The 14,130-nt window shown below is 38.3% G+C and overlaps 1 protein-coding gene across 5 annotated transcripts in view; it reads right to left on the bottom strand.

Annotated features, from left to right (window-relative positions):
• Positions 1-14,130, bottom strand: part of GRM8 (glutamate metabotropic receptor 8) — a 723,861-nt gene that overhangs the window by 646,022 nt on the left and 63,709 nt on the right. The window lies entirely within an intron of this gene.

The following is a 14,130-nucleotide window of genomic DNA, read 5'->3' as shown; positions in this document are numbered from 1 at the left end:
AGAGCCATCTCCTACTTCAAGCCAACCCACTCTCTGAGCATAATGGAAACACCTTGCCCCAAGGCCCTGCCCTTACCCATAATCCTCAGTTTCAGGAGAGATGACTAAATGATGTCTCTTTGTAGCCTAATTGGTCCTCTTGGTCCCTGACTCCATTTTTGTTTAAGATTATTATGACTTTCATTCCACTTAAATTTTTTGTCAATAAAATTTCTTAACGTTCCTTTGTCAAAATGGAAGGCTTTTAACTTCTCAATTGTTTTTTAAGGTGGCCTCCAAAAATGACACTGTCAGAAGATGAAAAACCTCAGGTGGGCCACCAATTTTTACCCATATTTGCCACCAAAAGTTGAATTTGAGGCTAGGATTGAGCAAATACAAGAAATGGTATTTCTTGGGGTATCTGGGTGGCTCAGTCAGTTAAGTGTCTGCCTTCAGCTCAGGTCATGATCCCCAGGACTCTGGGACTGAGCCCCGCATTTAGCTCCCTGCACAGCAGGAAGCCTGCTTTTCCCTCTCCCACTCCCCCTGCTTGTGTTCCCTCTCCCCCCACCCCCACCCCGCCTCTCTCCATTAAATAAAAAATAAAATCTTAAAAACAAAACCAAACCAAAACCAACAAACAAACAGATTTGTGAGAGCAGAGTAGAAAGAGTCCAGGAAATGAAGATTCTGAAAGGGAAGAAGAACTTTGTCAAGTAAGATCACAGCCCCTGATATCCCAAGACCCACTAGGAAAGGTAAAATGGAGAGAACCCTCCGGAGGATATCTCCTAATGGCGCCCCTGTCAGCACAATGAGCACCTAAACACTAGAATACTTCCCATCTCTTCCTCATTCCTATTCAAAACTTTCCAAAGGATGGGGTATTCCTATGATGTTAATTATATTGCAAACTTCTAAATATTACTAAAGAGAAAAAATCTAACTTTCATAATTTCTACTTAAAAAATCAGAAATGTAACTGATAGCAAAAAAAAAAATTAAGAGGTTAAAAAAAATTCACTGAGAAAGAAGATAAGGCAATGGTCATCTTGTACATATTAACCTTCAGTACAATAGTAATATCAGACTTGGTGGGCAATGGAATCCCCTCTAGTTTTCCTTGCTGACACCGGGATGTGTTCTCTGACATTAGCCCAAACCCAAGCCCTTTCAACCACCCAAGTTTAACCTTCCTAGTAATTGTTCAAGGAGGGAACGGTATAGCATAGAGATTCCTCAGCTTGTGTTTCAAGATCCTTTATCAATCGAGCCCTCAGTCTGCTTTGACTAGCCATAACTCCCCCTATAATCCTACTCCACCCACTACTCCTACTACTCCCCTACCGAGCCAAACAGGAACATTTGGGGGTATTCAAATCTCTCCCTTTCTTAATTCTTGACCTTTGTTTTAATACTTTAATCCAGACTATCTAACCCTAACTCCACATACCAAAATCCTATTCAGCTTCAAAACCACTCCAATGTTTCCTAATGCCTTTCATGATCCATCTGTCTGGATGGAATTTTCCTTCCTTTATATATCTAGCACCAATGTCTACAGAAAACATTAAAAATAGCCCAATTCCTAGCTAGATTGACATAAAACCTCACACTAAAAGCCTATTTACCTCAGTTCTTATTGCCCGATATATCATGTCTGGCTTGCAACAAAAAATTGCAAGGCATCCTAAGAGGCAAGGAAAAAAACAGTCTGAAGACATAAAACAAGCATCAGAATCAGACTCAGATATGGCACAGATTTTGGAATTACCACACAGGGAATCTAAAATAATTATGATTAATATATTAGGGGTTATAATGAAAAAATTAGACGACAAGAGCAGGTGGGTAATGTAAGCAAAGCTATGGAAACTCTGAGAAAGAATCAAAAAGGAATGCCAGAAATCAAAAACTCCATAACAGATATAAAGAATGCCTCTGATGGTTTCACCAGTAGATGGGACATGACCAAATATCAGTAAGCTTGAAGATATGTAAATAAAAACTTCCCAAACTGATACGCAAACAGAAAAAAGGTATGAAATAGGACAACTACACACTGTTGCCAGCCAGACATCCGAGGCATTTCCCCATCCCGTTCCATTAGCCAAAGAGCCATCCATGCATTGGGCTGAGGCAAGTTCATCAGCTCAGTTACTGAAATCATTCAAGAGAATTTGCCATAATGGAAGGACCCAGAATGAGAGTAACCAGGATCTCCAGCAATAGGTGACCTCAACAAGAATCTATGTATACAATATGGTGTGGGTGTTTTAATCTCTCATGCCTGAACACATGAAAATTACTACCTATTTAATCATCTTAATAAAATTTCTGTCTCTTGTCATCTTTCTTATTATGTATGCATTATTATCCATCTCACTGGGGCATTTTGAGGCTTAATTAATAATGTGCACTGATTTGAACCTTGGGGGGGAAGCTAAAGACAATGCCTTATGTATATATTTGTACCATGGAGAGTATAGTATCATGATAAATATGCTGTAACAGCAAAAAAATGAAAAGAACTCTGGGCCAGATAAGTGAAGGGAATGATATGAGGAAGAGAGACATGGAAACTTGTATAAACCATAGCTAAAGAGATAACCAGGATAGATAAGTTATAAATCAGAAACATCATATTATTATTGTCTTGGGGGAGAATGACCCTATGGCCACATGTGAAGGTTCAAGCCAAGAAACATACCAGGTTCTGTGCTAGATATTCCCCATTGCCTCTCCAGATACACTGTCCACCTTCTCCACTCTGCCCCAGGGGTCTGACTGTTACAGTCTACATTAAAGGATGCCTCCACTGTGGCTTCCTGTGAAAGCCAAGTCACAGGAAGTCAGAAGGCCAGAGGAGAGTGAAACTAGAGTATTTATTTTCTTAGCATTCTACTATGCTGTGGGCAGACAATGGCCATATGCCTCTACCAAAGACCATAATTCCTGACAGGCAGCCATTTCCTACAGTCCCTCCCCAGACACCTTTAGTAATAGGTGTATCAGTTTATACTTTCGCAGCATTCCTTGTTGGCTTCCCTTAAGAAAGTCTGCCTACATCCTTGAAAGAGTCTCTTTATTCCTCCCCATCTGTTCCCTGCCTCGATCCTTATTGATATCGGTATAAAATATGTACACACGAGACTATGCAATATATACATATATAAACATGTATTTGCCAACAAAGACTTTTTCATTTTAACAAAGTATACCTTACACAAAAGAAATGTAAGTAGGATTTATCTCCTCTGTGAAGTTATCAACCCCAAGAGTTGGTTATGCCTTCCTCTCTGTTCTCCCTACTCTTTATGTACAGCATGTAATTATCATGAGATTGTGGTGGGCACAAAAGTAGCTTACACAAGAGGGTTTCATTCGAGGAGAGTTTCATAAAGTGAGGGAATCTGAGAATTACAAAAATTCCAAGAGGTCTGACCCTTGGAGTTATGTCAACTCAAGCCCCTGCAGTTGGCTTCCACACCTGTGTACAACCAAGAAATGCCAGATGTTGCACAATTCAGTGAGGCCTCTCTTTTCAGTCAGAGAGTGAGATCAACAGCAGAGTTTTTCATGGTGTTTTTAGTCCCGGTTCTAGCCCATTGCTTAATAAACATTTGTTGATCTCCTACTCTCATTGAGAACAAACAATAAGGACACAATCAGTGTTTATTAATGAACTCAGAACTAACTTCCAACTTGAATTTCCTGACAAAGACAAGTATAAACTATTTAAAGGAACATCATTTAGGGGCACCTGGGTGGCTCAGTGGGTTAAAGCCTCTGCCTTTGGCTCAGGTTATGATCCCAGGGTCATGGAATCAAGCCCTGAATCGGGATCTCTGCTCAGCAGGGAGCCTGCTCTCTCCTCTGTCTCTCTGCCTACTTCTCTGCCTACTTGTGATCTCTATCAAATAAATAAATAAAAATATTTAAAAAAATAAAAAGAACATCACTTAATAGCAAAGCATCTGGGTTATAATAACCCCAACAGCATGTACCTTGAGATGTTAAACATTTCAGTTTGGGGTTTTTTTTTCCATTTTTGAGACCCAACTACTTTGAGAGAGGATCTATTTTTTAAAGAAGAATGCTCTTGTCAAAGCAAGCAGGAGTAATTCTTTTCATCTGATTTCAAAGAGGAACTGCTCATCTATCTGTAAAATCAAAGTGTGTCTCCAGGCCCTAAAGTCATAATATTAAATGTAGGGTTTTCCATACAAACAGCAAACAGCAGGGCACCCAGATGACCTCCAAAGCCATCAGCCTATGGACCATAACTGGCACCAACTCCCAACTCCCTTGACATAAATCCACAGTTGGTGTTCGTATCTCTTCTCCTCTGCATCATGAACTCCTGGACCCATTCTCTGTGTTCTTGGATGTTCCTCCTTCATAGCCTCTTCTGTATCAGGTCTCCCTGCCACAAGCCTTGGAGCTCACAGCTTCTTCTCTCACTACCTGGACTCCTTTCATTTTTATGCTCAAGCCCAATTTTTCTCCACTGCAATTGCTTCAGATCATTCTCCCTTCTGCAATATCCAAAAGGCTCAGATTAACATAAATATACTCAGACCTGTGGCTCATCTGTAAAAATGATCATAAGAGGGCGACTGGGTGGTTCAGGTGTCAGTTAGGTGTCTGACTCTTGGTTTTGGCTCAGGTCATGATCTCAGGGTCCTGAGATGGAGCCCCATGTTGGGCTCCACATTTAGTGGGGAGTCTGCTTGTCCCTCTCTGTGTGTTACTCCCCTCTCTCTCAAATAAATAAACAAACAAATAAATAATAATCTTTAAAAAAAAAAAAGATGATAGGATGGGGCTAAGCAATATCATCGGGCTCCTTGAGCTCTGATTTTATCATTCTTCCACTGAACTCATCTGAACTCATGTAATAATGCTCTGTCACTTGGCATCTTGGTATCGGCCCTTCTCATATCTAGCACTTACTGAGTGCCTGAAATAGGAAGAACACAATGCTGAGTTCTAGGAATACAAAAACTGTCCCTGCCCTTGACATATAATAGCAGTTACCATTTTCTGAGTCCTTTTACTTATGGTATTTAAACAGGGCTCATTACGTCCTCACAACAACCCTACGAGAGGCACAACTGATAACCCCGTTGCATAGATGAAAAAACTGAGACCCATTGGTTATCATGGCCCAAGTCACACAACTAGTAAATGGCAGAACCAAGACTGAAACCTAGATAGTCGGATCCTCTATGATACTGCCTCTTAAATAATAGTAGTGAAACGTGTGTATTTAAACGTATGAATAAAATGCTAAATAAAACGATATCTTAGTTCTGCTAAGATTTCCAGCATGAGGGGTTACATGAGCTCCAAGATGCTTCCCACCCTGTCCACTTGTGCCAATGTCATGGTCCCCTCTGGAGCCTATACCACATACTCTCAGCTGACTGATCTCCATTTTCAGCCAGCATGGTGCGAAGGCCCAACATTTCACCTCCAAAGAGCCATCAGAGTCATTGAATTGACTCCTTTTTTGTGCTTTATTATTTTGTACATGAGGAGATTGTTAGTTTGTACATATACTATATCTGACATCATTTTTTTCTAACTTGTTCTCATTGCCATGTTTAATCTCCCCAACCAATCTATCAAGGGCACCTCCAGCCAAGCCTGGTATGGTGCTTATCAAATAGCAAGCAAAGTTTGTTAATAAATCAAACAACTCACTTCATCCAGGGAGTCAAATAGAAACCATGGCAGATCAGTCTGAGGATGCTCACTCACCTTGACCCGCGAGAGCCTCCCCCATCAATCCACCAGTGCTAAATTGACAACAAGGCTCCAGTCAACACTCCACATTTCTATCTAGAAATGTGGAGTGTTGACTGGAGTGTTGACTTGTATCTTGTCTTAAATGATAATATAAACACTGAGCCTCCAAAGTAGTGAAAGAAACTTTTATTTTCTCATGGTTCCACTGCCCAGGATTTTATATGATATTGTAAATCCAAAACTGCCAATAAAGTTAGAAGCTTCAAAGTGCCTTTATAGGAATCTGGATTGTGGTCAAACATTTACCTTCAGTGTTCTCTTACTACTGGTGGAATTCCCTCCCCAACTACCTAACCCAGTACATTGGCTGAGCTGGGAAGACCTGCAGACCTAAGCAGATCTGAGCTATTTTCCATCACTCATCATTGTAAATGTGTTTATGTTTTAACTGTGGGGTATTTGTAAGCCTTTCTGCTGGTGATGCTTTCAGTAAACAACAGTAATTCCCAAGGGCCTTATCACAAATGCAGTGATTCATCTCCAGCACAGAGAAGTGGCTTTATTTAGAACTGGCCAGAGGGGGAGGGGCATCAGTATACTCCATTTGCTATATCAGTATACTCCATTTGCTATAGGATCTGCAGAATTCTATCTCATTTGCCCTATATAACAGGTCTAGTTTTCTCCTTTTCCTTTATCCTTCTACAAGAATCACATGCCCAAATAGTAAGCAAATATCCCCGCATGGATGCTTTACCCAAATAATTTCTTCTTAATTGGTTCAAACAAAGTGCACTTTGTACACCCTCCCCTCAGTCTAGTTTGTGAGGCCGCACAAGGGCTGCCTGACACACAGAAGACATTAAAAAAAATGTTTAATTAATATCCACAGAGCAATAAAGGCAAAGAAAAAAAATAGAAGCAAGAAAGGGAGGGAGGTGAAGTCAGTAATTGTAGGTGAAAAGAAGACAAGGTCACAGACTACATCTCTCTGGTTCATGAGCAACTGAGCCCAACAGGGTAGAAGACCTTTTTGCGACCTCAAGGGCTAAACAGCCTCCTCCTGAATTTTACTACTAGGAGGACATTTAGAAAAAGAGTAACCAGTTTAAAGCAACTCATCCCCACTGCTGGAAAAATACAAGTCAACACATTTTGACTTCTAAAGGTAGATAGATCAGCATAAGTAATATACCAGCTATCTACTGTCGTAATAGTACTGCATAACAAACAGCCACAAAAACCTCAACAGCATTCAGCCATAGTATTTATTGTTTTTGCCCCATTCAGCTGGTATTGGCCAAATGGCTCTGCTAGTCTTAGCCAGGTTTGCTCATTTGTCTATAATGTCTACAGTCACTGGCTCTTGGCTATTATTAGCTGGCCTTGGCTAGGAAAACTGAGACTACTCAGCTCTGTTCCACATGTCTGCTATCCTCCAGTGGCTATCCCAGTCATGGGCTGATGGCAGTGGTGGAGGAGCTTGCCACCAGAAATACACAAGGACTCTTGAGGCCTAAGCTCAAAGCTTAGTCCTCACCTCTACCTCATTCTACTGGCCAAGGCTAGCTGTATGGCTGAAACCTGGAGCAGGGAATTAGGTCGTGTCTTCACTGGAAATAAGGGACATGACAAAGGGAATAATACAGGGAGAGATGGGGAAGTAGTCCATGATACAGTCTGCTACAAGTATATTTGTATAAAAATTAAAACTACAGCATTTTTAATTACAAAGATGGAACTCAGGCATATTTGTAGTATTAAATTAAGAAAGCAACTTGAAAGAAGGTCCTTATTTTTTCTAATAAATATCTTGTTCAATCATTATTTTTTAACTCCAATCTTGTTATTACAATTAGTTAAATATTCACTTGAGGTAAGTAACATTTATGCTAAAAATGAATTAATTTCTTTCCTCTCTGGATATTCTTTACTCAACTAACCTGGTAAAAGATTTTTATGAGCTAATAGAAAACTCTAAACATTTTCGTAAGTCTATGGCAATAGTCCTTTTTTTTTTTTAATTTTTGAAGAAAAGGAGAAATGAAATAACCTATCTGATATAACAAAGATTATGAATAAATTAAAATTTTATTTCAGTATTTTAAATTTAATACTTTCATTTCACAGTTTTGACAAAACAAAGGCACATCTGATTCCTAGATTTGTATTCCTCATCTGATTCAATTATATAAGTTTATATTTTGGAAATACCAACTCCACTCACATCAGGACCCAGACTAAATCACTCTGCGATATCAGAAGCTTCAGACTGAAAGAAGCTTAAAATGAAATTACATTTCTGCAAAAATCAGAATCTCTATATCTGGGTTCAGTGCACTTGACAGTTTAACTACCTACATTGTTTTTATCATATGAAAAAGGAGACTACTTTAATTTCACATCCTTTAACCTTCTAGCAATGAAATAGTTCTAGAGAATATAATGAATATAAAAGGGGTCAGTGTTCAAATTACATTCGTTTATAGTTAATTGGAAAGTTTCTTTTGTTGTTGATGACCAGAGCCTTTTTGCCTGTCCATCCGCTAGTGGTTATCACTCTGATGCCTTAATCTTCAAGTGGACATTCCCTTGATTCAATACAATTATGGTAACCCATAAGTTAATACAGTCCCATAAGAGAGATGCCATCATTACCCAGATTTATGGGCAGAACCACATCCATAAAATTTAGATAATTGCTTGTGTACTGCCAGCCTATTTTGCCTGTTAATATAAATAATATTCTCAACATTAGCTACCAAGAGGACAAATTTCTCATAACTGACTCTACTTAATTCTGTCAGATAATCTCCTCTGCAATTTGATGAAGAATATACTGTGAACAATTTCTGACAACCTTCGTTTTTCTAGTGTGTTTTGCTGAAGAAGCCCAATCTGTTGTTTGTTTGGGGTTGTTACCACATTAAATTGATTTAAGGACACCATTTTCCATTCTTCTGTCTTCCATGCTCTGTTAACTTATGTCACATTTATTAAAACTCATGGTTTTGCATGTATGTTTCAATTTGTGGTAGCAAACTGATGCAATGCATTCCTCTCCTTTTCTGTAAAATAGTGTTGAACAACTGCTGCGATCATTAACGTATTGCCACATCATAGGTCAACTTGACATGAAAAGACCTGCGCAATATTCTGATTAGAAAATGCTACCAGGGGCACAGAATAGATGTGAAGTACCTTTTCAAATAAAAACTTAGAGAAAGTAAACAGAACAAATGCATAAAAGAGGAACATATGTTTTATGCTACCAAATTATGCATCATTATTTTGAATAGCTAACCAAAGCGTGTTATAAGTAATAAAGCTTCATTTCAATTTTAGTCCATTTGCAGTTTTTTCAAATTCCCAAGGTGGGTGGGGTGGAGTGGAATGACTTCTCGAGGGAGCTGAACTCTAAAATGTGTTTCTGCAAACTGTGGTCTCAGATTCCAGACTGTTCCAAACAAAGCTCTCTGAGCTCCTGTACACTAATTTATGACATATCTGCTTTCACCCGCTAGGTTTGTGCTTTATCAGTCTCTGGGAGCCCATCAGGACTTACAATGGAAAGGAAGTCTGAGAGACATAAAAAATATTGACACCAAGCCAGGGAGCATTTTATATTATTTACAGCATAGAAAGAACCCCTGAAAGTGCTGAAAATGAAGGTCATGGTCTGAACAAGTATGGGGACTGGGTTGCCATCCTCACATTCTTCATGTTATTAAAACAAAATTTCTATTCACACTTGAAGTTTCCCAAAGCCCTGTGTTGGAGAAGAGGTATGAGACAAGCATAGGTGGAACACACCTCTCACTTTCACTCCTACCTCCCCAAAGAACACTTAACACTGACCCAGCTCTGGCCAGACAGACCTACATATTCCCTCAATGTATCCTGTGCCTTCCACCTTCAAGCCTCTCACACCTAAATTTTAGCCATATTTTAAGGTCCACCTCATTTCCTACCTCCTAAACTTTCCTGAGTACTCCAAACGAAAGTGAATGCTCTCTCTTTAGAAAAATCACAGATTTTAATTTTTCCCACCATCCACATTGCTGCATAATGAATTATGTAAATATTCAGTTTCCTTAATAGGTTATACATTTTTTAAGGAGAAAAAACCTTGTCAGAATTTTCAGTTATGCCCCTAAATGGGTAACACTGAGCCTTCCCCAAAGGAATGCATAACACAAATTTGCCTTTTGTGTTTTTCATATATTTTTACATTTTAATTGTTATATTTTCTTCTTATAAAAATAATACAATCATCATATTTATAACCTCCAAATGTAAATGAGAATGTAAAAGCCATAACCCTCATTGATGTCCATTCAAAAGTGTGAATTGATGGAAAAGGAAGAGTTTGCATCATTGACTCAGGCAGGTGTTTCAGACTAGAGTGAAGCTTGAAATTTTCAAGTCATTTTCTGGAAGACCCAATTCAGTGAAAACCTACTTTCCCTTTATAGTGCTGGATCCCTGAGTGGGTTAACTCCACAGACTCCAGAGTATGAGATGGAGTACTATATGTCCCCATGTCAACTCTCCATTGAAGCGATATTCCCAGGACATTTCAAAAAGCTCCAAGTTTTACAGAGGCTTAAAGAGTGAAGTTATAGCTTTTCCTGAGCAATTGTTAATACTTAGGGTCAAGAACAGTGGGTTCTCGAATATATCCTCATAATCACCTTCTCAAATATTACAGTCTTACAACTTGCAGAGAAGACAGGAGGAAAAAAAAATACTACCAGTTTAGGCAGCTGTCTCTATAAACTTCTGCATCTCTAAAAGTTAGAGCCCAGCTCATTCAAAAAGCTCTTTTTCAATATCTGTTTTCAGGAAATAGTTTAATCATGAATCCAAGCATAAGAAAACAAAAACAGAGAAATAATACAACTTAATTAAAATCCCAAGAGCATTAACATCCCATCTCTGTCATAATATGAATTATACTTGAAGCATGATCAAGTCACGTGAGCCCCCATCTCACAGATGAGCAGCCCCCACTGGTGTAAGAGAGTACCCAGGGAGAGGCAAGACCAGCTTTTACCACTGGCCAATCCACAGACAGTTCCTCCAACGACTCAGTCCAAAGACGTAGCTTCTATCACAGCTCTGCAAGCAGCTATTCCTATGCTTTTGCTAATGGAATTGGCTTTTTCTGCCTCAATTTCCTCAGTGTATAAAGTAGCAATAGGAAGATAACCATGAAGAATGTTGGCTTCGGAGTAGAAGTTCAACAAACTTAGCTTCAAACATCATCTCTGACATTGCTTTGCTGTATGACCTTGACTTTGTAATCAATCTCTCTGAGCTTTGGTTTCTTCATCTATACAATGAGAGTAATGTTCTCATAATGAGATTATGGTGAAAATCAGGTAAACTAATCTATGGATGACAGTAAACTTTGGCTGTTACCAGCATCATTATCAGCACTGTTATTATAAGGGAGTTAGATTACAATATGTTCCACTCCTAACAGTTTATTAAATAACAGAAGACTCCAAAGAAAGCCTCCATTCAGCCTCTAACCTTCATCACAGTTAAGATTAATTTGCTCCTTAATGCTCCTTTGCACCATAATGAAAAGTTAAGGCACCTCAACTGTGGGGAATCCCAGCTTCTGCATCAGATACATTTTACTCTTAAAATTAAGAACAGGGATGCCTGGGTGGCTCAGTCGGTTAAGGCGCTGCCTTCGGTTCAGGTCATGATCAGGCTCCTTGCTCCTCGGGGAGCCTGCTTCTCTCTCTGCCTCTGCCTGCCACTCTGCCTGCTTGTGTACTCTCTCTCTCTCTCTGACAAATAAATAAATAAATAAAATCTTTTTAAAAAAATAAATAAATAAAAAATAAATAAAATTAAGAACATAAGTAACACTTGGAAAATAGTCCCATTTCAACAAAGTCATTGACGGTTAATCTATAAGAAATAGTCTTGACTTCCTCATCTAACTAGCTTTCCTGATAGACTGATTATAGGATATAGAAAATGTGAATACCAAGCAATGAGACTGATTTTAGCAGATGTCCAGGGAAATAAGCATAAATTACTCCTCGTCACAAAAAGGAAAATCATTTTTAGAGACTTCATATCCAAAGGATTAATAAACACAAGTCAAGCCATGTTCTCCAGGGAGTTCCAGGTAACAGGGTAATTTATACACAGGGTGTCTAAATCTCCTTCCCTCCCAGACTCCAACTGAAATGATAAATAGAATATAAAAATGTTGATGTAAAGCTTCACTTTTGACTTCCTTAATCTTATTAGGCATTCTAGTTATTGGGATCAAATAGTGATCTCCTTGTAGCTAGGTTTCCAACTTTGTCTTTGGTGCATAGCCCCCACATTGACCTTGGTCCTCCTTGCCTTTATGTCTTTGCTGTCCTTCTCACAATACGTGCTTCTCTGATCCATTCATTTGTGTTTATCACTTCCTTTTTTTTCCATTTTATTGAGGTATACTTAATATACAAAAAGTTGCAAATATTTAATACACACATTTTGAGGAGTTTAGACTCATATGCCTGTATCTGTGATATTATCACTACAAACAAGGTAATAAATACATCCACCATCTCCAAAAAATTTCTTGTGTCCCCCTGCTTGTGTGTGTGTGTGTGTGTGTGTGTGTGCACGTGTTAAGAACACTTAGCATGAAATCTACCCACTTGTCAAGTTTTTAAGAGGCAACACCATGCTGTTAATCATAGGTACCATGTCATACATTTCTTTATCTTATTTACCTTGTGTAACTATAATTTTATACTGATTGAACAACTCCTATTTCACTCTCCCCTCATACCCTGGCATCAACCACCTGCTCTTTGCTTCTAGAAGTCCGACTAATTTAGATAGCTTATATAAGTGGAATCATGTGGTATTTGCCCTTTTGTAGCTGACTTATTTTACCTCATACAACATTTTCTGGGACTACCCATGTTGTCACAAATGGCACGATTTCCTTCTTTTTTAAGGCTGAATAATATTCCATCATATGTGTGTACCCCATATTCTTTATCTACTTGTCTATTAATAAACATTTGAGTTTTTTCTAAATCTTGGCTATTGTGACTAAAGTTGCAATAAACACGGAAGTGCAGATACTCTTCCAGATCCTGATTTTAATTCTTAGGATATATACCCAGAAGTTGGACAGCTGGATCATATGGTAGTTCTATTTTTAATTTTTTAAGAAACTCCACACAGTTTTTCAAGTGGCGGTACCATTTTACATGACCATCAGCAAGGTACAAGGGTTATTCTCCATATCCTTGCAGCACTTGTTATATTTTATTTTAATAATAGCCATCCTAAATGGTGTGAGGTGATATCTCATTGTGGTTTTGATTTCAATTTCTCTGATAATTAATGATGTTGAGCACCTTTTCATATACCTGTAGGCCATTCGAAAGTCTTCTTTGGAGAAATGTCTATTCATTTTTTTTAATTGAGGTATTTAGGGGGGTTTGGAGGCCTCTTTTTGGTTTTGGTTTTGGGGTTTTGCTATTGCGTTGTAGGAGTTCCTTATATATTTTGGAGATTAGCCTCTTATTAGCTCTATGATTTACAAATATTTCTCCCCATCTGTAGGTTATGCCTTTTCATTCTGTTGATTGTTTCCCTGGCTGTGAAGAAGACTTTTAGTTTGATATAAACCCACTTGTCTATTTTTTTCCTTTGTTGTTTTGTTGCTTGTCTTAGGTGTCATATCCATGAAATGATTGCCAAGACCAGTGTCATGAAGGTTTTCCCTTATACTTTCTTCTAGGATTTTTAGTTTCAGGCCTTCAAGTCTTTAATCCATTTTAAGTTGATTTTTATGTGTGGTATAAGATAAAAGTCCAATTTCATCCTTTTGTACATGGATATCCAGTTTTCCCAACACTCTCTGCTGAAGAGATTATCTTTTCCCCATTGTGTATCCTTGGCATCCTTGTTGAAATTCAGTTGCTCGTACATCCATGGGTTTATTTCTGGGCTTTGTATTTTGTTTCATTTGTCTTTATGCCAGTTCCATATTGTTTTAATTACCGTAGTTTTGTAATGTGTTTTGAAATCAGAAAATGTAATGCACTCTTGGTTTCATAATACCTCACTTTCTTTAAGACCTAATTCAAGTCTTTTGCCTATAAAAAGTCTTTTATTTTATTTTTATTTATATTTACATTCAGTTAGCCAGCATATAGTACATCATTAGTTTCTGATGAAGTGTTCAACGATTCATTAGTTGCGTATAACACCCAGTGCTCATCACAACACATAAAAGCCTTTTTTTGCTAATTCTGCTCACCTAGCCTTATTGTTCTACAACACTGTCCCTGGTATTCTAATTTCACAACAGAGAAATTTCCTATCAGTGATTTTGTTCATATGTTATTTCATTTA

The sequence above is a fragment of the Lontra canadensis genome, unplaced genomic scaffold (assembly GCF_010015895.1).
Source record: "Lontra canadensis isolate GAN:19392208 unplaced genomic scaffold, GSC_riverotter_1.0 scaffold2, whole genome shotgun sequence".
In the NCBI taxonomy this organism is placed as follows: Eukaryota; Metazoa; Chordata; class Mammalia; order Carnivora; family Mustelidae; genus Lontra; species Lontra canadensis.
Note: the sequence above shows the minus strand (reverse complement) of the source record. Positions and strands in the feature narration are given on the sequence as shown.